Source organism: Heterodontus francisci, chromosome 10 (genome assembly GCF_036365525.1).
Source record: "Heterodontus francisci isolate sHetFra1 chromosome 10, sHetFra1.hap1, whole genome shotgun sequence".
Classification (NCBI taxonomy): domain Eukaryota; kingdom Metazoa; phylum Chordata; class Chondrichthyes; order Heterodontiformes; family Heterodontidae; genus Heterodontus; species Heterodontus francisci.
In genome coordinates this window covers 19841683-19864362 of record NC_090380.1, presented here as the reverse complement: position 1 = coordinate 19864362, position 22680 = coordinate 19841683, and positions in this window count along the sequence as shown.

Below are 22680 nucleotides of genomic sequence, written 5' to 3'. Positions count from 1 at the left end.
AGTGTGCTGTGAATCAGGTTGCTGGAGTCTCAGTGTGTTGTGAATCAGGATGCTGGAGTCTCAGTGTGTTGTGGATCAGGATGCTGGAGTCTCTCAGTGTGTTGTGGATCAGGACGCTGGAGTCTCTCAGTGTGTTGTGGATCAGGACGCTGGAGTCTCTCAGTGTGTTGTGGATCAGGATGCTGGAGTCTTTCAGTGTGTTGTGAATCAGGATGCTGGAGTCTCTCAGTGTGTTGTGGATCAGGATGCTGGAATCCCTCAGTGTGTTGTGGATCAGGATGCTGGAGTCTCTCAGTGTGTTGTGGATCAGGATGCTGGAGTCTCTCAGTGTGTTGTGGATCAGGATGCTGGAGTCTCTCAGTGCGTTCTGAATCAGGTTGCTGGAGTCTCAGTGTGTTGTGGATCAGGATGCTGGAGTCTCTCACTGTGTTGTGGATCAGGATGCTGGAGTCTCTCAGTGTGTTGTGGATCAGGACGCTGGAGTCTCTCAGTGTGTTGTGGATCAGGATGCTGGAGTCTCTCAGTGTGTTGTGGATCAGGACGCTGGAGTCTCTCTGTGTGCTGTGGATCAGGATGCTGGAGTCTCAGTGTGTTGTGGATCAGGATGCTGGAGTCTCTCAGTGTGTTGTGGATCAGGATGCTGGAGTCTCTCAGTGTGCTGTGAATCAGGATGCTGAAATCTCTCAGTGTGTTGTGAATCAGGATGCTGCAATCTCTCAGTGTGCTGTGGATCAGGATGCTGGAGTCTCTCAGTGTGTTGTGGATCAGGATGCTGGAGTCCCTCAGTGTGTTGTGGATCAGGATGCTGGAGTCTCTCAGTGTGTTGTGGATCAGGATGCTGGAGTCTCTCAGTGTGTTGTGGATCAGGATGCTGGAGTCTCTCAGTGCGTTCTGAATCAGGTTGCTGGAGTCTCAGTGTGTTGTGGATCAGGATGCTGGAGTCTCTCAGTGTGTTGTGGATCAGGATGCTGGAGTCTCTCAGTGTGTTGTGGATCAGGATGCTGGAGTCTCTCAGTGTGTTGTGGATCAGGATGCTGGAGTCTCTCAGTGTGTTGTGGATCAGGACGCTGGAGTCTCTCAGTGTGCTGTGGATCAGGATGCTGGAGTCTCAGTGTGTTGTGGATCAGGATGCTGGAGTCTCTCAGTGTGTTGTGGATCAGGATGCTGGAGTCTCTCAGTGTGCTGTGAATCAGGATGCTGAAATCTCTCAGTGTGTTGTGAATCAGGATGCTGGAATCTCTCAGTGTGCTGTGGATCAGGATGCTGGAGTCTCTCAGTGTGTTGTGGATCAGGATGCTGGAGTCTCTCAGTGTGTTGTGGATCAGGATGCTGGAGTCTCTCAGTGTGTTGTGGATCAGGATGCTGGAGTCTCTCAGTGTGTTGTTGAACAGGATGCTGGAGTCTCTCAGTGTGTTGTGGATCAGGATGCTGGAGTTTCTCAGTGTGTTGTGGATCAGGACGCTGGAGTCTCTCAGTGTGTTGTGGATCAGGACGCTGGAGTCTCTCAGTGTGTTGTGGATCAGGATGCTGGAGTCTCTCAGTGCGTTCTGAATCATGTTGCTGGAGTCTCAGTGTGTTGTGGATCAGGATGCCGGAATCTCTCAGTGTGTTGTGGATCAGGATGCTGGAGTCTCTCAGTGTGCTGTGGATCAGGATGCTGGAGTCTCTCAGTGTGTTGTGGATCAGGATGCTGGAGTCTGTCAGTGTGCTGTGGATCAGGATGCTGGAGTCTCTCAGTGTGTTGTGGATCAGGACGCTGGAGTCTCTCAGTGTGTTGTGGATCAGGATGCCGGAATCACTCAGTGTGTTGTGGATCAGGATGCTGGAGTCTCTCAGTGTGTTGTGGATCAGGATGCTGGAGTCTCTCAGTGTGTTGTGGATCAGGATGCTGGAGTCTCAGTGTGTTGTGGATCAGGATGCTGGAGTCTCTCAGTGTGTTGTGGATCAGGATGCTGGAGTCTCTCAGTGTGCTGTGAATCAGGATGCTGAAATCTCTCAGTGTGTTGTGAATCAGGATGCTGGAATCTCTCAGTGTGCTGTGGATCAGGATGCTGGAGTCTCTCAGTGTGTTGTGGATCAGGATGCTGGAGTCCCTCAGTGTGTTGTGGATCAGGATGCTGGAGTCTCTCAGTGTGTTGTGGATCAGGATGCTGGAGTCTCTCAGTGTGTTGTGGATCAGGATGCTGGAGTCTCTCAGTGCGTTCTGAATCAGGTTGCTGGAGTCTCAGTGTGTTGTGGATCAGGATGCTGGAGTCTCTCAGTGTGTTGTGGATCAGGATGCTGGAGTCTCTCAGTGTGTTGTGGATCAGGATGCTGGAGTCTCTCAGTGTGTTGTGGATCAGGATGCTGGAGTCTCTCAGTGTGTTGTGGATCAGGACGCTGGAGTCTCTCAGTGTGCTGTGGATCAGGATGCTGGAGTCTCAGTGTGTTGTGGATCAGGATGCTGGAGTCTCTCAGTGTGTTGTGGATCAGGATGCTGGAGTCTCTCAGTGTGCTGTGAATCAGGATGCTGAAATCTCTCAGTGTGTTGTGAATCAGGATGCTGGAATCTCTCAGTGTGCTGTGGATCAGGATGCTGGAGTCTCTCAGTGTGTTGTGGATCAGGATGCTGGAGTCTCTCAGTGTGTTGTGGATCAGGATGCTGGAGTCTCTCAGTGTGTTGTGGATCAGGATGCTGGAGTCTCTCAGTGTGTTGTTGAACAGGATGCTGGAGTCTCTCAGTGTGTTGTGAATCAGGATGCTGGAGTCTCTCAGTGTGTTGTGGATCAGGATGCTGGAGTCTCTCAGTGTGTTGTGGATCAGGATGCTGGAGTCTCTCAGTGTGTTGTGGATCAGGATGCTGTAGTCTCAGTGTGTTGTGGATCAGGATGCTGGAGTCTCTCAGTGTGCTGTGGATCAGGATGCTGGAGTCTCTCAGTGTGTTGTGGATCAGGATGCTGTAGTCTCAGTGTGTTGTGGATCAGGATGCTGGAGTCTCTCAGTGTGCTGTGGATCAGGATGCTGGAGTCTCTCAGTGTGTTGTGGATCAGGATGCTGGAGTCTCTCAGTGTGTTGTGGATCAGGATGCTGGAGTCTCTCAGTGTGTTGTGGATCAGGATGCTGGAGTCTCTCAGTGTGTTGTGGATCAGGATGCTGGAGTCTCACAGTGTGCTGTGGATCAGGATGCTGGACTCTCTCAGTGCGTTCTGAATCAGGTTGCTGGAGTCTCTCAGTGTGTTGTGAATCAGGATGCTGGAGTCTCTCAGTGTGTTGTGGATCAGGATGCTGGAGTCTCTCAGTGTGTTGTGGATCAGGATGCTGGAGTCTCTCAGTGCGTTCTGAATCAGGTTGCTGGAGTCTCTCAGTGTGTTGTGGATCAGGATGCTGGAGTCTCTCAGTGTGTTGTGGATCAGGATGCTGGAGTCTCTCAGTGTGTTGTGGATCAGGATGCTGGAGTCTCTCAGTGTGTTGTGGATCAGGATACTGGAGTCTCTCAGTGTGTTGTGGATCAGGATGCTGGAGTCTCTCAGTGTGTTGTGGATCAGGATGCTGGAGTCTCACAGTGTGCTGTGGATCAGGATGCTGGAGTCTCTCAGTGCGTTCTGAATCAGGTTGCTGGAGTCTCTCAGTGTGTTGTGAATCAGGATGCTGGAGTCTCTCAGTGTGTTGTGGATCAGGATGCTGGAGTCTCTCAGTGTGTTGTGGATCAGGATGCTGGAGTCTCTCAGTGTGTTGTGGATCAGGATGCTGGAGTCTCTCAGTGTTTTGTGGATCAGGATGCTGGAGTCTCTCAGTGTGCTGTGAATCAGGTTGCTGGAGTCTCAGTGTGTTGTGAATCAGGATGCTGGAGTCTCAGTGTGTTGTGGATCAGGATGCTGGAGTCTCTCAGTGTGTTGTGGATCAGGACGCTGGAGTCTCTCAGTGTGTTGTGGATCAGGACGCTGGAGTCTCTCAGTGTGTTGTGGATCAGGATGCTGGAGTCTTTCAGTGTGTTGTGAATCAGGATGCTGGAGTCTCTCAGTGTGTTGTGGATCAGGATGCTGGAATCCCTCAGTGTGTTGTGGATCAGGATGCTGGAGTCTCTCAGTGTGTTGTGGATCAGGATGCTGGAGTCTCTCAGTGTGTTGTGGATCAGGATGCTGGAGTCTCTCAGTGCGTTCTGAATCAGGTTGCTGGAGTCTCAGTGTGTTGTGGATCAGGATGCTGGAGTCTCTCACTGTGTTGTGGATCAGGATGCTGGAGTCTCTCAGTGTGTTGTGGATCAGGACGCTGGAGTCTCTCAGTGTGTTGTGGATCAGGATGCTGGAGTCTCTCAGTGTGTTGTGGATCAGGACGCTGGAGTCTCTCTGTGTGCTGTGGATCAGGATGCTGGAGTCTCAGTGTGTTGTGGATCAGGATGCTGGAGTCTCTCAGTGTGTTGTGGATCAGGATGCTGGAGTCTCTCAGTGTGCTGTGAATCAGGATGCTGAAATCTCTCAGTGTGTTGTGAATCAGGATGCTGCAATCTCTCAGTGTGCTGTGGATCAGGATGCTGGAGTCTCTCAGTGTGTTGTGGATCAGGATGCTGGAGTCCCTCAGTGTGTTGTGGATCAGGATGCTGGAGTCTCTCAGTGTGTTGTGGATCAGGATGCTGGAGTCTCTCAGTGTGTTGTGGATCAGGATGCTGGAGTCTCTCAGTGCGTTCTGAATCAGGTTGCTGGAGTCTCAGTGTGTTGTGGATCAGGATGCTGGAGTCTCTCAGTGTGTTGTGGATCAGGATGCTGGAGTCTCTCAGTGTGTTGTGGATCAGGATGCTGGAGTCTCTCAGTGTGTTGTGGATCAGGATGCTGGAGTCTCTCAGTGTGTTGTGGATCAGGACGCTGGAGTCTCTCAGTGTGCTGTGGATCAGGATGCTGGAGTCTCAGTGTGTTGTGGATCAGGATGCTGGAGTCTCTCAGTGTGTTGTGGATCAGGATGCTGGAGTCTCTCAGTGTGCTGTGAATCAGGATGCTGAAATCTCTCAGTGTGTTGTGAATCAGGATGCTGGAATCTCTCAGTGTGCTGTGGATCAGGATGCTGGAGTCTCTCAGTGTGTTGTGGATCAGGATGCTGGAGTCTCTCAGTGTGTTGTGGATCAGGATGCTGGAGTCTCTCAGTGTGTTGTGGATCAGGATGCTGGAGTCTCTCAGTGTGTTGTTGAACAGGATGCTGGAGTCTCTCAGTGTGTTGTGGATCAGGATGCTGGAGTTTCTCAGTGTGTTGTGGATCAGGACGCTGGAGTCTCTCAGTGTGTTGTGGATCAGGACGCTGGAGTCTCTCAGTGTGTTGTGGATCAGGATGCTGGAGTCTCTCAGTGCGTTCTGAATCATGTTGCTGGAGTCTCAGTGTGTTGTGGATCAGGATGCCGGAATCTCTCAGTGTGTTGTGGATCAGGATGCTGGAGTCTCTCAGTGTGCTGTGGATCAGGATGCTGGAGTCTCTCAGTGTGTTGTGGATCAGGATGCTGGAGTCTGTCAGTGTGCTGTGGATCAGGATGCTGGAGTCTCTCAGTGTGTTGTGGATCAGGACGCTGGAGTCTCTCAGTGTGTTGTGGATCAGGATGCCGGAATCACTCAGTGTGTTGTGGATCAGGATGCTGGAGTCTCTCAGTGTGTTGTGGATCAGGATGCTGGAGTCTCTCAGTGTGTTGTGGATCAGGATGCTGGAGTCTCTCAGTGTGCTGTGGATCAGGATGCTGGAGTCTCTCAGTGTGCTGTGGATCAGGATGCTGGAGTCTCTCAGTGTGTTGTGGATCAGGATGCTGGAGTCTCTCAGTGTGTTGTGGATCAGGATGCTGGAGTCTCTCAGTGTGTTGTGGATCAGGATGCTGGAGTCTCTCAGTGTGTTGTGGATCAGGATGCTGGAGTCTCTCAGTGTGTTGTGGATCAGGATGCTGGAGTCTCTCAGTGTGTTCTGAATCAGGTTGCTGGAGTCTCTCAGTGTGTTGTGAATCAGGATGCTGGAGTCTCTCAGTGTGTTGTGGATCAGGATGCTGGAGTCTCTCAGTGCGTTCTGAATCAGGTTGCTGGAGTCTCTCAGTGTGTTGTGAATCAGGATGCTGGAGTCTCTCAGTGTGTTGTGGATCAGGATGCTGGAGTCTCTCAGTGTGTTGTGGATCAGGATGCTGGAGTCTCTCAGTGCGTTCTGAATCAGGTTGCTGGAGTCTCTCAGTGTGTTGTGGATCAGGATGCTGGAGTCTCTCAGTGTGTTGTGGATCAGGATGCTGGAGTCTCTCAGTGTGTTGTGGATCAGGATGCTGGAGTCTCTCAGTGTGTTGTGGATCAGGATACTGGAGTCTCTCAGTGTGTTGTGGATCAGGATGCTGGAGTCTCTCAGTGTGTTGTGGATCAGGATGCTGGAGTCTCTCAGTGTGTTGTGGATCAGGATGCTGGAGTCTCTCAGTGTGTTGTGGATCAGGATGCTGGAGTCTCTCAGTGTGTTGTGGATCAGGATGCTGGAGTCTCTCAGTGTGTTGTGGATCAGGATGCTGGAGTCTCTCAGTGTGTTGTGGATCAGGATGCTGGAGTCTCACAGTGTGCTGTGGATCAGGATGCTGGAGTCTCTCAGTGCGTTCTGAATCAAGTTGCTGGAGTCTCTCAGTGTGTTGTGAATCAGGATGCTGGAGTCTCTCAGTGTGTTGTGGATCAGGATGCTGGAGTCTCTCAGTGTGTTGTGGATCAGGATGCTGGAGTCTCTCAGTGCGTTCTGAATCAGGTTGCTGGAGTCTCTCAGTGTGTTGTGGATCAGGATGCTGGAGTCTCTCAGTGTGTTGTGGATCAGGATGCTGGAGTCTCTCAGTGTGTTGTGGATCAGGATGCTGGAGTCTCTCAGTGTGTTGTGGATCAGGATGCTGGAGTCTCTCAGTGTGTTGTGGATCAGGATGCTGGAGTCTCTCAGTGTGTTGTGGATCAGGATGCTGGACTCTCAGTGTGTTGTGGATCAGGATGCTGAAGTCTCTCAGTGTGTTGTGGATCAGGATGCTGGAGTCTCTCAGTGTGTTGTGGATCAGGATGCTGGAGTCTCTCAGTGTGTTGTGGATCAGGATGCTGGAGTCTCTCAGTGTGTTGTGGATCAGGATGCTGGAGTCTCTCAGTGTGTTGTGGATCAGGATGCTGGAGTCTCTCAGTGTTTTGTGGATCAGGATGCTGGAGTCTCTCAGTGTGCTGTGAATCAGGTTGCTGGAGTCTCAGTGTGTTGTGAATCAGGATGCTGGAGTCTCTCAGTGTGTTGTGGATCAGGATGCTGGAGTCTCTCAGTGTGCTGTGGATCAGGATGCTGGCGTCTCTCAGTGTGTTGTGGATCAGGATGCTGGAGTCTCTCAGTGTGTTGTGGATCAGGATGCGGGAGTCTCTCAGTGTGTTGTGGATCAGGATGCTGGAGTCTCTCAGTGTGCTGTGGATCAGGATGCTGGAGTCTCTCAGTGTGTTGTGGATCAGGATGCTGGAGTCTCTCAGTGTGCTGTGGATCAGGATGCTGGAGTCCCTCAGTGTGTTGTGGATCAGGATGCTGGAGTCTCTCAGTGTGTTGTGGATCAGGATGCTGGAGTCTCTCAGTGTGTTGTGGATCGGGATGCTGGAGTCTCTCATTGTGTTGTGGATCAGGATGCTGGTGTCTCTCAGTGTGTTGTGGATCAGGATGCTGGAGTCTCTCAGTGTGTTGTGGATCAGGATGCTGGAGTGTCTCAGTGTGCTGTGGATCAGGATGCTGGAGTGTCTCAGTGTGTTGTGGATCAGGATGCTGGAGTGTCTCAGTGTGCTGTGGATCAGGATGCTGGAGTCTCTCAGTGTGTTGTGGATCAGGATGCTGGAGTATCAGTGTGTTGTGGATCAGGATGCTGGAGTGTCTCAGTGTGCTGTTGATCAGGATGCTGGAGTCCCTCAGTGTGTTGTGGATCAGGATGCTGGAGTCTCAGTGTGTTGTGGATCAGGATGCTGGAGTCTCAGTGTGTTGTGGATCAGGACGCTGGAGTCTCTCAGTGTGTTGTGAATCAGGATGCTGGAGTCTCTCAGTGTGCTGTGGATCAGGATGCTGGAGTCTCTCAGTGTGTTGTGGATCAGGATGCTGGAGTCTCTCAGTGTGTTATGGATCAGGATGCTGGAGTCTCTCAGTGTGCTGTGGATCTGGATGCTGGAGTCTCAGTGTGTTGTGGATCAGGATGCTGGAGTCTCTCAGTGTGTTGTGGATCAGGATGCTGGAGTCTCAGTGTGTTGTGGATCAGGATGCTGGAGTCTCTCAGTGTGCTGTGGATCAGGATGCTGGAGTCTCTCAGTGTGTTGTGGATCAGGATGCTGGAGTCTCTCAGTGTGTTGTGGATCAGGATGCTGGAGTCTCAGTGTGTTGTGGATCAGGATGATGGAGTCTCTCAGTGTGTTGTGGATCAGGATGCTGGAGTCTCTCAGTGTGTTGTGGATCAGGATGCTGGAGTCTCTCAGTGTGTTGTGGATCAGGATGCTGGAGTCTCTCAGTGTGTTGTGGATCAGGATGCTGGAGTGTCTCAGTGTGCTGTGGATCAGGATGCTGGAGTCTCTCAGTGTGTTGTGGATCAGGATGCTGGAGTGTCTCAGTGTGCTGTGGATCAGGATGCTGGAGTCTCTCAGTGTGTTGTGGATCAGGATGCTGGAGTCTCAGTGTGTTGTGGATCAGGATGCTGGAGTCTCTCAGTGTGTTGTGGATCAGGATGCTGGAGTCTCTCAGTGTGTTGTGGATCAGGATGCTGGAGTCTCTCAGTGTGTTGTGGATCAGGATGCTGGAGTCTCTCAGTGTGCTGTGGATCAGGATGCTGGAGTCTCTCAGTGTGTTGTGGATCAGGATGCTGGAGTCTCTCAGTGTGTTGTGGATCAGGATGCTGGAGTCTCTCAGTGTGTTGTGGATCAGGATGCTGGAGTGTCTCAGTGTGCTGTGGATCAGGATGCTGGAGTCTCTCAGTGTGTTGTGGATCAGGATGCTGGAGTGTCTCAGTGTGCTGTGGATCAGGATGCTGGAGTCTCTCAGTGTGTTGTGGATCAGGCTGCTGGAGTCTCAGTGTGTTGTGGATCAGGATGCTGGAGTCTTTCAGTGTGTTGTGAATCAAGATGCTGGAGCCTATCAGTGTGCTGTGGATCAGGATGCTGGAGTCTCTCAGTGTGTTGTGGATCAGGACGCTGGAGTCTCTCAGTGTGTTGTGGATCAGGATGCTGGAGTCTCTCAGTGTGCTGTGGATCAGGATGCTGGAGTCTCTCAGTGTGCTGTGGATCTGGATGCTGGAGTCTCAGTGTGTTGTGGATCAGGATGCTGGAGTCTCTCAGTGTGCTGTGGATCTGGATGCTGGAGTCTCAGTGTGTTGTGGATCAGGATGCTGGAGTCTCTCAGTGTGTTGTGGATCAGGATGCTGGAGTCTCAGTGTGTTGTGGATCAGGATGCTGGAGTCTCTCAGTGTGTTGTGGATCAGGATGCTGGAGTCTCAGTGTGTTGTGGATCAGGATGCTGGAGTCTCTCAGTGTGCTGTGGATCAGGATGCTGGAGTCTCTCAGTGTGTTGTGGATCAGGATGCTGGAGTCTCTCAGTGTGTTGTGGATCAGGATGCTGGAGTCTCAGTGTGTTGTGGATCAGGATGATGGAGTCTCTCAGTGTGTTGTGGATCAGGATGCTGGAGTCTCTCAGTGTGTTGTGGATCAGGATGCTGGAGTCTCTCAGTGTGTTGTGGATCAGGATGCTGGAGTGTCTCAGTGTGCTGTGGATCAGGATGCTGGAGTCTCTCAGTGTGTTGTGGATCAGGATGCTGGAGTGTCTCAGTGTGCTGTGGATCAGGATGCTGGAGTCTCTCAGTGTGTTGTGGATCAGGATGCTGGAGTCTCAGTGTGCTGTGGATCAGGATGCTGGAGTCTCTCAGTGTGTTGTGGATCAGGATGCTGGAGTCTCAGTGTGTTGTGGATCAGGATGCTGGAGTCTCTCAGTGTGTTGTGGATCAGGATGCTGGAGTCTCTCAGTGTGTTGTGGATCAGGATGCTGGAGTCTCTCAGTGTGCTGTGGATCAGGATGCTGGAGTCTCTCAGTGTGTTGTGGATCAGGATGCTGGAGTGTCTCAGTGTGCTGTGGATCAGGATGCTGGAGTCTCTCAGTGTGTTGTGGATCAGGATGCTGGAGTCTCTCAGTGTGTTGTGGATCAGGATGCTGGAGTCTCTCAGTGTGTTGTGGATCAGGATGCTGGAGTGTCTCAGTGTGCTGTGGATCAGGATGCTGGAGTCTCTCAGTGTGTTGTGGATCAGGATGCTGGAGTGTCTCAGTGTGCTGTGGATCAGGATGCTGGAGTCTCTCAGTGTGTTGTGGATCAGGATGCTGGAGTCTCAGTGTGTTGTGGATCAGGATGCTGGAGTGTCTCAGTGTGCTGTGGATCAGGATGCTGGAGTCTCTCAGTGTGTTGTGGATCAGGATGCTGGAGTCTCAGTGTGTTGTGGATCAGGATGCTGGAGTCTCAGTGTGTTGTGGATCAGGACGCTGGAGTCTCTCAGTGTGTTGTGAATCAGGATGCTGGAGTCTCTCAGTGTGCTGTGGATCAGGATGCTGGAGTCTCTCAGTGTGTTGTGGATCAGGATGCTGGAGTCTCTCAGTGTGTTATGGATCAGGATGCTAGAGTCTCTCAGTGTGTTGTGGATCAGGCTGCTGGAGTCTCAGTGTGTTGTGGATCAGGATGCTGGAGTCTTTCAGTGTGTTGTGAATCAAGATGCTGGAGCCTATCAGTGTGCTGTGGATCAGGATGCTGGAGTCTCTCAGTGTGTTGTGGATCAGGACGCTGGAGTCTCTCAGTGTGTTGTGGATCAGGATGCTGGAGTCTCTCAGTGTGCTGTGGATCAGGATGCTGGAGTCTCTCAGTGTGCTGTGAATCAGGACGCTGGAGTCTCTCAGTGTGTTGTGGATCAGGACGCTGGAGTCTCTCAGTGTGTTGTGGATCAGGATGCTGGAGTCTCTCAGTGTGCTGTGGATCTGGATGCTGGAGTCTCTCAGTGTGTTGTGGATCAGGATGCTGGAGTCTCTCAGTGTGCTGTGGATCTGGATGCTGGAGTCTCAGTGTGTTGTGGATCAGGATGCTGGAGTCTCTCAGTGTGCTGTGGATCAGGATGCTGGAGTCTCTCAGTGTGTTGTGGATCAGGATGCTGGAGTCGCTCAGTTTGTTGTGGATCAGGATGCTGGAGTCTCTCAGTGTGCTGTGGATCAGGATGCAGGAGTCTCAGTGTGTTGTGAATCGAGACGCTGGAATCACTCAGTGTGTTGTGGATCAGGATGCAGGAGTCTCTCAGTGTGCTGTGGATCAGGATGCTGGAGTCTCTCAGTGTGCTGTGGATCAGGATGCAGGAGTCTCAGTGTGTTGTGAATCAGGACGCTGGAGTCTCTCAGTGTGTTGTGGACCAGGATGCAGGAGTCTCTCATTGTGTTGTGGATCAGGATGCTGGAGTCTCTCAGTGTGTTGTGGATCAGGATGCAGGAGTCTCAGTGTGCTGTGGATCAGGATGCTGGAGTCTCTCAGTGTGTTGTGGATCAGGACGCTGGAGTCTCTCAGTGTGCTGTGGATCAGGATGCTGGAGTCGCTCAGTTTGTTGTGGATCAGGATGCTGGAGTCTCTCAGTGTGTTGTGGATCAGGATGCTGGAGTCTCTCAGTGTGTTGTGGATCAGGATGCAGGAGTCTCTCAGTGTGTTGTGGATCAGGATGCTGGAGTCTCTCAGTGTGTTGTGGATCAGGATTCTGGAGTCTCTCAGTGTGTTGTGGATCAGGATGCTGGAGTCTGAGTGTGCTGTGGATCAGGATGCTGGAGTCTCTCAGTGTGTTGTGGATCAGGATGCAGGAGTCTCAGTGTGCTGTGGATCAGGATGCTGGAGTCTCTCAGTGTGTTGTGGATCAGGATTCTGGAGTCATTTGGAAATGTCTCCCATTTTAGATGGACAACATGGACTGGTTTTTACCAAGCCCACGATTTTGGGCTGCATGGCTGTGGGCCGAAGATTGTTCAGGCAAAGGCCCACCATGGAGGTGCATTCCAGGGGGGCCCATCCGAATCTCCTGGCTGCACCGAGGCTCCATGGTGGCCCCCCCCGCCCACCCCCCCCCCCCACCGCTGGGCGATGGCAGCAGAATTACAATATTTAAATGAATGGGATGAATACATTTATATCAACTTACCTTTAATCTTCCCAGCCCGCCCCATTCCTTAGTGCATAGGCCAGCACTCCTGTGCCTTCAATTCTCTATCTCGGGAAACCCAGCATCACACTGTTGAGGAGGGGGAGGAGTTAATATTTTCATTGTGGGGGTGGGGAATGGGGTCAAATAAATGTAATGGCTGTCGGAGATGGTGGGATGGGGTGAAGTCTGGTGGGGAAACGGTCAGATTTAAAAGCTAAGTGTTTTGGGGGAGGGGCAATTAGTTGATGTAACTGTTATTGGGGAGTGGGGAAGGGGCATTAGAAATTTATTTGTTACATTTTGGGGGGGTATATCTTTAAAAATGTAAATATGCCGGCAGGGCTGGCTGTCTTTTAAAAATGGTGCCAGCGCCCGTGCACAGGCAGCTGATGCCATTGCGGGTGAAGGACAGCCTGTCCACTTTACATGATTGGGGGGGGGAGGTTAGGGGCGGGCTGCCCCGACGATTTAAATGAGCCGTCGCGTGGGAGATCGTGGCAGCTGTTTGGCGTGTGGCCCACAGGTGCATGCTGCCATTTTTTGAGCTGGCTCTTAAAATCCAGCCCCATGAGTGGGAAGCAGCTATGGATTTTCTTTCCAGGTCAACCCAGCCACAAAGTGGATGGAGACCAGGAGAGACCCAAGAGATAAGCTTTTAAATGATACTTTTACTTTCTTGGTGGGGTCAGGAGGTTCAGGAGTGCTTACCTGGCCCAACAAGGAAAGCATGCAATCCGTGCCCACTCTCCCAATTGTGGACCCCCCACCCCCCACATCCCCCCCCCCCCCCCCCCACCAACGGGGAGTCCTGGCAGCCAATCCTCCATTACCTGTTGCCACTGGATATCCTTCGTGTGGGGAATCGGCCAGGGAAATTTTCATGCCCGGGTCCCATTATTGAGTGGGTGGGCAGGAAGTTAACTCACCAACACTATTTCCTGACAGATACCCATTGGCAATTAAAATCCAGTCCAAAGTGATGGTTGGCAGGCTTCAATTATTTTAGTGCAGTTACAGTTAAGAGTAAGAATTATCAGTTGCTCATAACAGCAAGCCAACTTGCGTAAGCTCTTCCATTTCTTTCTCCAGAAAAGACAGCACTCTCCTGAAATAAATACAACCACACAGTCTAGAGATGGAGTACAGTAGGCATGGCGAAGATTGCAGAGGGTGTGATAAGTTTTTTTTGAGTATGTAAACTGCTGGGTAAAGTTTTTGTCATAAAAATAGAAGGGGTGTATCTCTTGCTGCAGATCAAGTTGTATCTGAGGTTGGCTCTTGGCAGCCCTCGAATCCTCCACGAATTGAGCTCTGTCCCTTCAACCTGGTCTCATTCTAAAGTTTTCCCTGGCTTGGAAGCTGTGTTTGAGGGAAATGCAAATGGAATAAGTAATGGTGAATAAAAGACATAAGTAGGTGGTTATATTTTTCTTCGCTTTCAGCATAAAAGGATTCCTCCTTTCAAACCACGTGGGTGAGAGGTGATTTGTTGTCTTATTCTTTTGGCAGTAGTTTTCCTTGACATCAAAATTGCCATGGGTGCTGAACAGAATATTTAATTTCTTAAACAATGGTGAAAATGTGTATAATTGTATATTGTACAAGTATAGTAGAATTCCCCTTTAACATGTTAATTAAGTTGAAGATCAGGCAACACTTTTGACAAATCATAAAGAACCAAACCTCGGCTTGCTGTTAGGGATACAATTCCTAATATTGTGATTCATTAGTGGTGTCATTTATTTAAAAACATCTTAATGATTCATGGCAGCTATGTTTTTGCACTGCAGTGCCAACTGCAACACTCGTAGGCTTAAGCTCCAATAAATTTCAATGAGTTAGTAATGATGCTGCAAAGCATATCATTAGGGACTGATGATTCAGAATCCTTAAAATACACTATATAAAAGAGTCCCAGTATTCAAGGTCAACAGCTTTGGAATTCTAATCTCTTTTTTTGGCTTTCGTATAGTGTGTACATTTTAATTAATAATTTAGTAAGCTAAATAAAAGGGTACTCTTTCTACTGACACAATCTTCAGCTTCAGTCAAATAGCAGCTTTCATGCAGAAAGAGACCCGCAAAAGCATTCGACCTAGTTTCAGAAAGTTTCAAGGCCTTTTTCAAAAAACCGAGTTACTTTGGAAAAATAACCTTTGATGTTTCTGAGAGTCTTCAGCAACTGGAGGCAATAGCTTAAAAAGTGGGAAATGGAGTTTTGAAAGCACATTATTGTCTCAGTTGCTCCCTTTTATGTTCTCATTGCTTTCTCCTTTTGCTCGACCTGGTAGAAATGGAAGTCTAGAAAGAGTTGTGGTGATCTTCATAATCCATAGCTCTAGGCTACGTACAAACCTGAATTTCCTGAGTTTTCCAATTTGTGCGCAAGATTCCTCACGGCCCGCACATACAGGGAAGATTACCCTCACAAAGTCTGAATCAATGTTCCTATTCACTTGTCATATGGTCTTCCACTTTCGCATGCATCCACGAATGAGGCAGCAGCACCAAAAACAACCCCATAAAATTAGACCAGGACACACCAGAAAATAAGGAATATAAGAGCAAATAGAACCAAATTGCCTGGTGTTCAATGGCCAGATTGTCAAGAAAAGGAGGCATTAGTACGTGGCATTGGGTCACAGTTTAGATACTGCTGGATTAGGTAATGGATTGCTCTGCAGTTGTTGATAAGGGAGATTGGAAGCCTGGGATCAGGAGATAAGAGGCCATGGAGAGGGAACAAAGACTGGGGTTAGGTGTTAAGAGCATAGGTAGAAGGAACAGAATCCCACAGTTGGGAGATAGGAGGTTGGGGAGGGGAACAGAGGCCCAGGGTTGGGAGATACATTGTTATTATCCTGTAGTTTTTTTCTTTTCCGGGAAGTATGCAGTGTGCCTTTAAGGCTATAACAAGATCAGTACTGCTTTAAGGCAGCAAACTCCATGGACTGAGTCTAAGGATGCATTCTTGTTGCCATAGGATACAGTGACTCAGGACCAAGGACACAAGATACATTGTTGCTGATTGACATGTGAAAGTAGCTGAAAAACTGGCTTTTGAGACACAGTTAACAGAGACACGGTCAGACAGCTGGAGCAGCATATACTGAATGAAATGAGAGCTCTCCCTTGGTTTATTTAAAACCTATTTATTATAGTCTCAGAATTCTGATGTCAAGCCAGATTAATTTCTTAAAAGAAAATAACCAATTCCTTTAATTACTGAACTGTAATTGCTGAAATTCATCGCTGGAAAAGAAGAGCATCAATTTAACTCTTGAATTAGACGATGGACTGTTCTGCTGTTGAAGAAACTTTTTTTTTCCCCATCGGACGGCTGTGAGGACTTCAAGCAACCTTGGACTGTTCCACATTGGAAGATTTCACTTCGGCAGGAGCGCAAGGACATTAATTTTTCTATTTTAAATGTCATTTATATCTTAGTAGTGTTTAAGAATTTAGTTTTTATAGTTACTTTGTTGATCTAAAGACACCTGGTTTGGTTAGCCTCATTCAGGAGTTAATAGATGGTCTTTAATTTGTAAAGTTTAAAAATGATATGTTAGGCGATCTGTGGAGGGACGGGATTGAATTAACAGTGCATTTCTCCCACCACAATCAGAATCGTATATTTTGATTAAGGCTCTGTCTTGAGTGGTCGGTCATAACATATTAATTGGGGGCTTGCTCGAGATTGAATCACATATTAATTAGGGGCTCGCTCGAGATTGAATTATATATTAATTGGGGGCTTGCTTGAGAGTGAATCATATTTAATTCAGTGGCTCATGTCTGGGATCAGAATCAGACTAATTTGGAGAGATCACATTTGGAATCATAATAATTACTCGTTTCTTGGATAACATATTTAAATTGGGGTCTTGCATTTGGCATCATTTTTATTTCTCTCGCATTTGGGTTCATAGCAATTGGAAATTCAATTGCTGGGATCTAAGTCTAATACTAATTACAAAGAAATAAAAAATCCAGGTCTCTTGTCGAATAACATCCAGTCTATACCATTGTAATGGCATTAGTGGTTGCAGCAGAGTTTTTAGGAAAGCAGAATGTTTCCCTGAGTGACTTGATAACTTTAACTAAGAACAAGTTAAAAGAATTGGCAGCGAAATTGGGGTAGGAATTGAAATTAGGTGCCAAAAAGGCAGAGATAATTGACATAATTGCCGAATATCTGGAATTAGTAGATGACGACGATGATGATGATGATGATGATGAGGGGCAATATGAGGAATAAGAAGGTTGTAGATCCGAGAGTGATGCAGTGGCATTGGCTAGGATTCAGTTAGAAACAAAAAAACGTGAGATGGAAAAACAATTAAGAAAACTTGAACTTCAGAGAGAGAGTGAAAGAGGAGAGGGAATTTAAGTTAAAAGGGATAGAACTAAGTCAGAGGGGTAGTCTTAAAAGTTCGGGTCAGAAAGAATCTGAATTTAGATCAGGACACAGCGAAAAGTTGTTTAAATTTATACAGACTTTTCCTAAGTTCAAGGAAAGGGACGTACATGCATTTTTCATATCTTTTGAAAAAATAGCCAAACAGATGAAATGGCCGAAAGAAAGCTGGACATTGCTCATGTAAGGCAGGCTGGTAGGCAGAGCTCATGAAGCTTATGCCATGCTTCCTGAAGAGGCTTCTGCAGATTATGAGATGGCAAAAAGGGCTATTCTCACTGCGTATGAGTTAGTCCCTGAAGCTTACAGTCAGAAGTTTAGGAACTTACGGAGATTGGCTGGGCAGACGTATTTAGAATTTGAGAGGGTGAAGCAAATGGATATTGACCGTTGGATACAGGCATGAAAGATGGAAACCATATATGAGAACCTTCGAGAATTGATTCTCTTAGAAGAGTTTAAAAACTCCATTCCTTCAGTAGTGAGAACTCATTTGATAACCTGAAAGTTTTGAAAGGTAGGCAAGCAGCAGAGATTGGTGATGATTTTGAGCTTGTGAATAAGGCACCCTACTTGTCCGTCACTCCCATAAACCCGAGAAGGATAGAAAGTGGGAGAGTGAAAGGTAGGCAAGTAGCCGGGGACAAGAAGGAACAGCTGGGAATGCCCCAGGATCACCTCCTCAGGTCAGAAAGGAAGGTGCTGAGGGTAGAAGAGTGGTTCGCAAGCCAAAGTGTTATCATTGCAACAAAACAGGTCATCTTCGTTCAGAGTGCTGGAAATTGTGAGGAAAACCCTGAGGACATGTTGGGGTACGCAAAGCTAGTGCAGAGGAAAAGACTCTGACTGAAAATATAACAGACCAGGCATTAGCTTTAAAGACAGTTGTGAAACCAGATACTAAAACTGAAAGGAGTGTAGAGGTTAAGAATAAAATACCCAAGAGTTATAAGGAATTTTTGTCAAAGGGGAGAGTAACTTGTATCCTGTGAGTGAGGTAGGAAAACCTATCATTATACTCACGGACACTGGAGCAACCCAAACATACTTGCTGGGGAAAGGTATAATGTTTCCATCAGAGAGCGCCTTGAATGCTAAAGTTTTAGTTAATGGAATTGGCGGGCGGTATAAACCCATACCTTTGTATAAAGTACACCTAGAGAGTGACTTAATATCTGGGATAGTAACTGTAGCTGTTGTCCACAGTTTACCAGTAAAGGGAATTGATCTACTCCTAGGAAATGATTTTGCTGGATCAAAAGTATCAGTTTCTCCTATAGTTACAGAGGAACCAAGTGAAATTAAGGAAACTGAGCAATTACAGGAACAAGTTCTGGGAATATTTCCTGCGTATGTAAGCAATGGCTAAACATTGTCGGAGGTAAAAGGGGCACCACAAATGTATAGCCAAGTATCTGAAACCTTATTTGGGGATTTAGATAATCCAAATGAGATGTTTAACAGATCGTCTATCATTGCAGCACAGCAAGTTGATCCAGAGATATACCAAATAGCACAGACGGCTCTTTCAGAAGCTGAGGCGAAAGGAGTTCCAGAAGACTACTATTTTGCAAACAGGGTTTTGAGGAGGAAACTGAGACTGCCTCATAGAGCTGCTGATGAAGACTGAACAGTTGTTGAACAGATCGTGGTACCACCTAAATATCAACAAGGTTTATTAAGGTTAGCACCTGACACCTTTTGCAGGACATAGGGGAATTCGGAAGATCAAATCACGCATAAGCCAACATTATTACTGGCCAGGTCTTACAAAGGATGTGAGGCAATTTTGTAGGACATGCCAAACCTGTCAAATGGTGGGAAAACCACAACCTACCATAAAACTAGGGGATAAAGTATTAGTGTTGTTACCATTGCAGGGAGAACCATTAAAAGCATGGTTCAGTGGCTCATATAGAGTGATCAAAAGATTGGGTAAGGTAGATGACTTAATTGACACCCTTGATTTCTGGAACAAGAATTGGCTGTGTCATAGTAATATGCTCAAACAACATTATCGCAGGGAGGAGGATGAGCCAGTACAGGTATGTCAGGTAATCAGGACTGTTGAGAAGGAAAAGGATAGTGAGGATGAGGCAGAAGCAGGCCCAGGAAATTCTCAGATTGAACTTCCAACGATCCAATTAGCGAATACGGAATGGCTAGGAAAATTAAACAATCGGCTTTTAACACTTAGAGGCAAAACAGTGTCAAGTCCTAACCAGGGTTTTCACAATATTTCAAAAGGTTTGTAGGGATAAGCCAGGATGTACAACCCTAGCCGCACATGATGTGGGTATAGGGGGAACAATTCCTTTAAAGCAACACCCTTGCCGCTTAGATCCAGCCAGACAGGCCCAAGTGGAAGCAGAGGTACAATGCATGCTGAAGAGCAGCTGAGTTGAACCTAGTCAGGACAGATGGAATTCGCAGGTGGTCTTGATGTCTAAACCTGGTGCGTCCGCTCAAACTTGCATAGACTCTAGAAATGTAACTGCGGTAAAGAAGGCAGACTTCTACCCAAATTCTTATTTAAAGGACTGCATGGACCGAATGGGCAACACCATGTGTCTTAAAGAAACAGATGTGTTGGAGGGATACTGTCAAATTCGTTTGACACCCCAGGGTAAGAGAAAATCAGCTTCTGTTACACCAGACAGGGTTTTCCAGTGTCAAGAGATGCCACATAAGTTATGGGTACTTGAGAAAATTCTCAGAGAAAAGTGAACCCAATAGTGGTCTGTGCTCCGAGCTGTGCAGTTCACCTTGCCAAGGTGATGGACAATAGGGACAGTTGGAAGGAAAACACGAAACAACTGGAAAACTATGCATGAAAATTTGAAATGGGTTAATTGGGACAACATTGTTTCTAATTTAAAGCTGAAAATGTTCTGGTGGAACTTGTTGCTGTAATATTACCATTTTATAGAGATTGTATACCTGTAAATGCAGGAAAAAATGTGTTAGCTTTTTTTTTTCAAATTGTATTTTTTACACATAGTAATGAAACGCATTTCAGGAATGGTGTATAATCCGCCAGGGGTGAAGGTGTTATGATCCTGTAGTTTTTTTTTCCCGGGAAGTATGCAGCATGCCTTTAAGTCTGTAACAGGATCAGTACTGCTTTAAGGCTGCAAGCTCCATGGGCTAAGTCAAAAGATGCATTTTCATTGCCACAGGATACAGCCAGCTTCAAATATGCATTCTCATTGCTGTAGGATACAGCGACTTAGGACCAAGGACACAAGATACATTGTTGCTGATTGACATTTGAAAGTAGCTGAAAAACTGGCTTTTGAGACACAGTTAACAGAGACACGGTCAGACAGCTGGAGCAGCATATACTGAATGAAATGAGAGCTCTCTCTTGGTTTATTTAAACCCTATTTATTACAGTCTCAGAATTCTGATGTCAAGCCAGATTAATTTCTTAAAAGGAAATAACCAATTCCTTTAACGGCTGAACTGTAATTGCTGAAATTCATCATTGAAAAAGAAGAGCATCAATTTAACTGTTGAATTAGACGATGGACTGTTCTACCGTTGAAGAAACTTTTTTTCCCCCATCGGATGGCTGTGAGAACTTCAAGCAACCTTGGACTGTTCTACATTGGAAGATTTCACTTTGGCAAGAGCGTAAATATGCAAGGACACTACTTTTTTATTTTAAATGTTGTTTATATCTTCGTTGTGTTTAAGAATTTAGTTTTTATAATTAAACAGCTAATTAGTTGATCTAAAGACACCTGGTTTGGCTAGCCTCATCCAGGGGTTAATAGATGGTAGAATTTGGCTCGGTCTTTCTTTAATTTGTAAAGTTTAAAATGATATGTTAGGCGATCTGTGGAGGGACGGGATTGAATTAACAGTGCATTTCTCCCACCACAATCAGAATCGTATATTTTGATTAAGGCTCTGTCTTGAGTGGTCGGTCATAATGTATTAATTGGGGGCTTGCTCGAGATTGAATCACATATTAATTAGGGACTCACTCGAGATTGAATTATATATTAATTGGGAGCTTGCTTGATATTGAATCATATTTAATTCGGTGGCTCATGTCTGGGACCAGAATCAGACTAATTTGGAGAGATCACATTTGGAATCATAATAATTACTCGTTTCTTGGATAACATATTTAAATTGGGGTCTTGTGTTTGGCATCATATTTATTTCTCTCACATTTGGGTTCATAGCAATTGGAAACTCAATTGCTGGGATCTAAGTCTAATACTAATTACAAAGAAATAAAAGAACCAGGTCTCTTGTCGAATAACGTCCAGTCTATACCATTGGAATGGCATTAGTGGTTGCAGCAGAGTTTTTAGGAAAGCAGAATGTTTCCCTGAGTGACTTGATAACTTTAACTAAGAGCAAGTTAAAAGAATTGGCAGCGAAATTGGGGTTGGAATTGAAATTAGGCGCCAACGAAACAGAGATAATTGACATAATAGCTGAACATCTGGACTTAGTAGAAGAAGATGATGATGATGAAGGGCAATACGTGGAATAAGAAGGTAGTATGTCCAAAAGTGATGCAGTGGTATTGGCTAGGATTTAGTTGGAAACAAAAAAGCTTGAGATGGAAAAAGAATTAAGAAAACTTGAACTTCAGAGAGATAGTGAAAGAGAAGAGAGGGAAGTTAAGTTAAAAGAGATGGAACTAAGACAAAGGGGTAGTCTTAAATCCAGGGAAAATTCAGGTCAGGAAGAATCTGAATTTAGATCAGACACAACAAAAAGTTGTTTAAATTTATACAGGCTGTTCCTAAGTTCGAGGAAGGGGACGCAGAGGCATTTTTCATATCTTTTGAATAAATAGCCAAACAGATGAAATGGCTGAAAGAAAGCTGGACATTGCTCATGCAGGGCAGGCTGGTAGGCAGAGCTCATGAAGCTTATGCCATGCTTCCTGAAGAGGTTTCTGCAGTTTATAAGATGGCAAAAAAGGCTATTCTTGCTGCGTATGACTTAGACCCAATATTGTATACAAAGGTCAACTAATCACCCTTGTGCATTCTCTTAGTGCCTGCCTTCCGCGTGTCTTTGCCTGGCCGTGTGCTCCTATACAGTGCTATCCCAGTATCTGCAGCATGGCTGTTGGAAGGCTGCTGGCTTTCGGTAGGGAGACTGCAGATGGCCTTGTGGAATGTCTTCGAGTGGCTCTGTCCATAAAATGTCCGGCATTGGACAACATAGATGGCAGCAGCCTGGGCTGGCTGACTAACAAGCAGAGTGACAATGGTGAGAAGAAGAATTCTGTCTTACTGAGAGAGGGGAACGTCAGTGTTCCATGGAGTCACTGACACTCCCCTGGTGTGGGGGCTAGGTGGGGAGACACCTTAGTAATCCTCGGAATATATTGGATGACAGAACGCTGGACTGCTGTGAGACCCTGCAAGCCCCTTTGAACACTGGTATCTCTACCCAGGATGGCAACAGTCAGAACTTGTGTGGCAGCAAGCTCAGCTTGCATGACTTCAGTATGAGCTTTCACTGTAGCTGCCAGGCATTCATTGGCTTCTGTTTGTGCTGCAATGGAAGCTGAGGCATCGGCCATCCGATGCTGCATCATGGTTGAATCTGCATGTGGGCTAATGGAGTTGGCCAGCACTTCCACATTGGAAAAGATGGGCTCAAGCTCTGTGCAAAACCTTGTGCCAAGCTGGTGCCAGACTCCTCTATGCTACTTGCCATTGACCATAAGCTTTCTGGCAGGCCTGCCAATGCACCAAGCATTTCATTGTGCATGCCCATCAGTCTTCCGCTGTAGGCCACCCCATCTAAGTCCTAATCTGACCCCTCTGCAGCAGAAATCATGTGCGACCTCACCCTTCAGCGAAATGGCACCTATGCTACCTTTGTCCCCTGCCCTGGCTGCAGGATACTAGTGCCCTGTTTTCTCACCATGTGCTAATCCCGTCTTCATGCTATCCTCTAAAGTATAGGCATGTCAGTGTCAGAACTGGTGGCTGTGAATGTGTGAGTGAGTGATGGCATTTCTTCTTCATCGCTGTCCTCTTGCTCTTTTGCCTCTTGCTCTTCCACCACTGCCTGGCCAGGTTACAGTTCTTGGGTATCTAAAAGGAGAAAGGCAGGCAGTAGAACTGT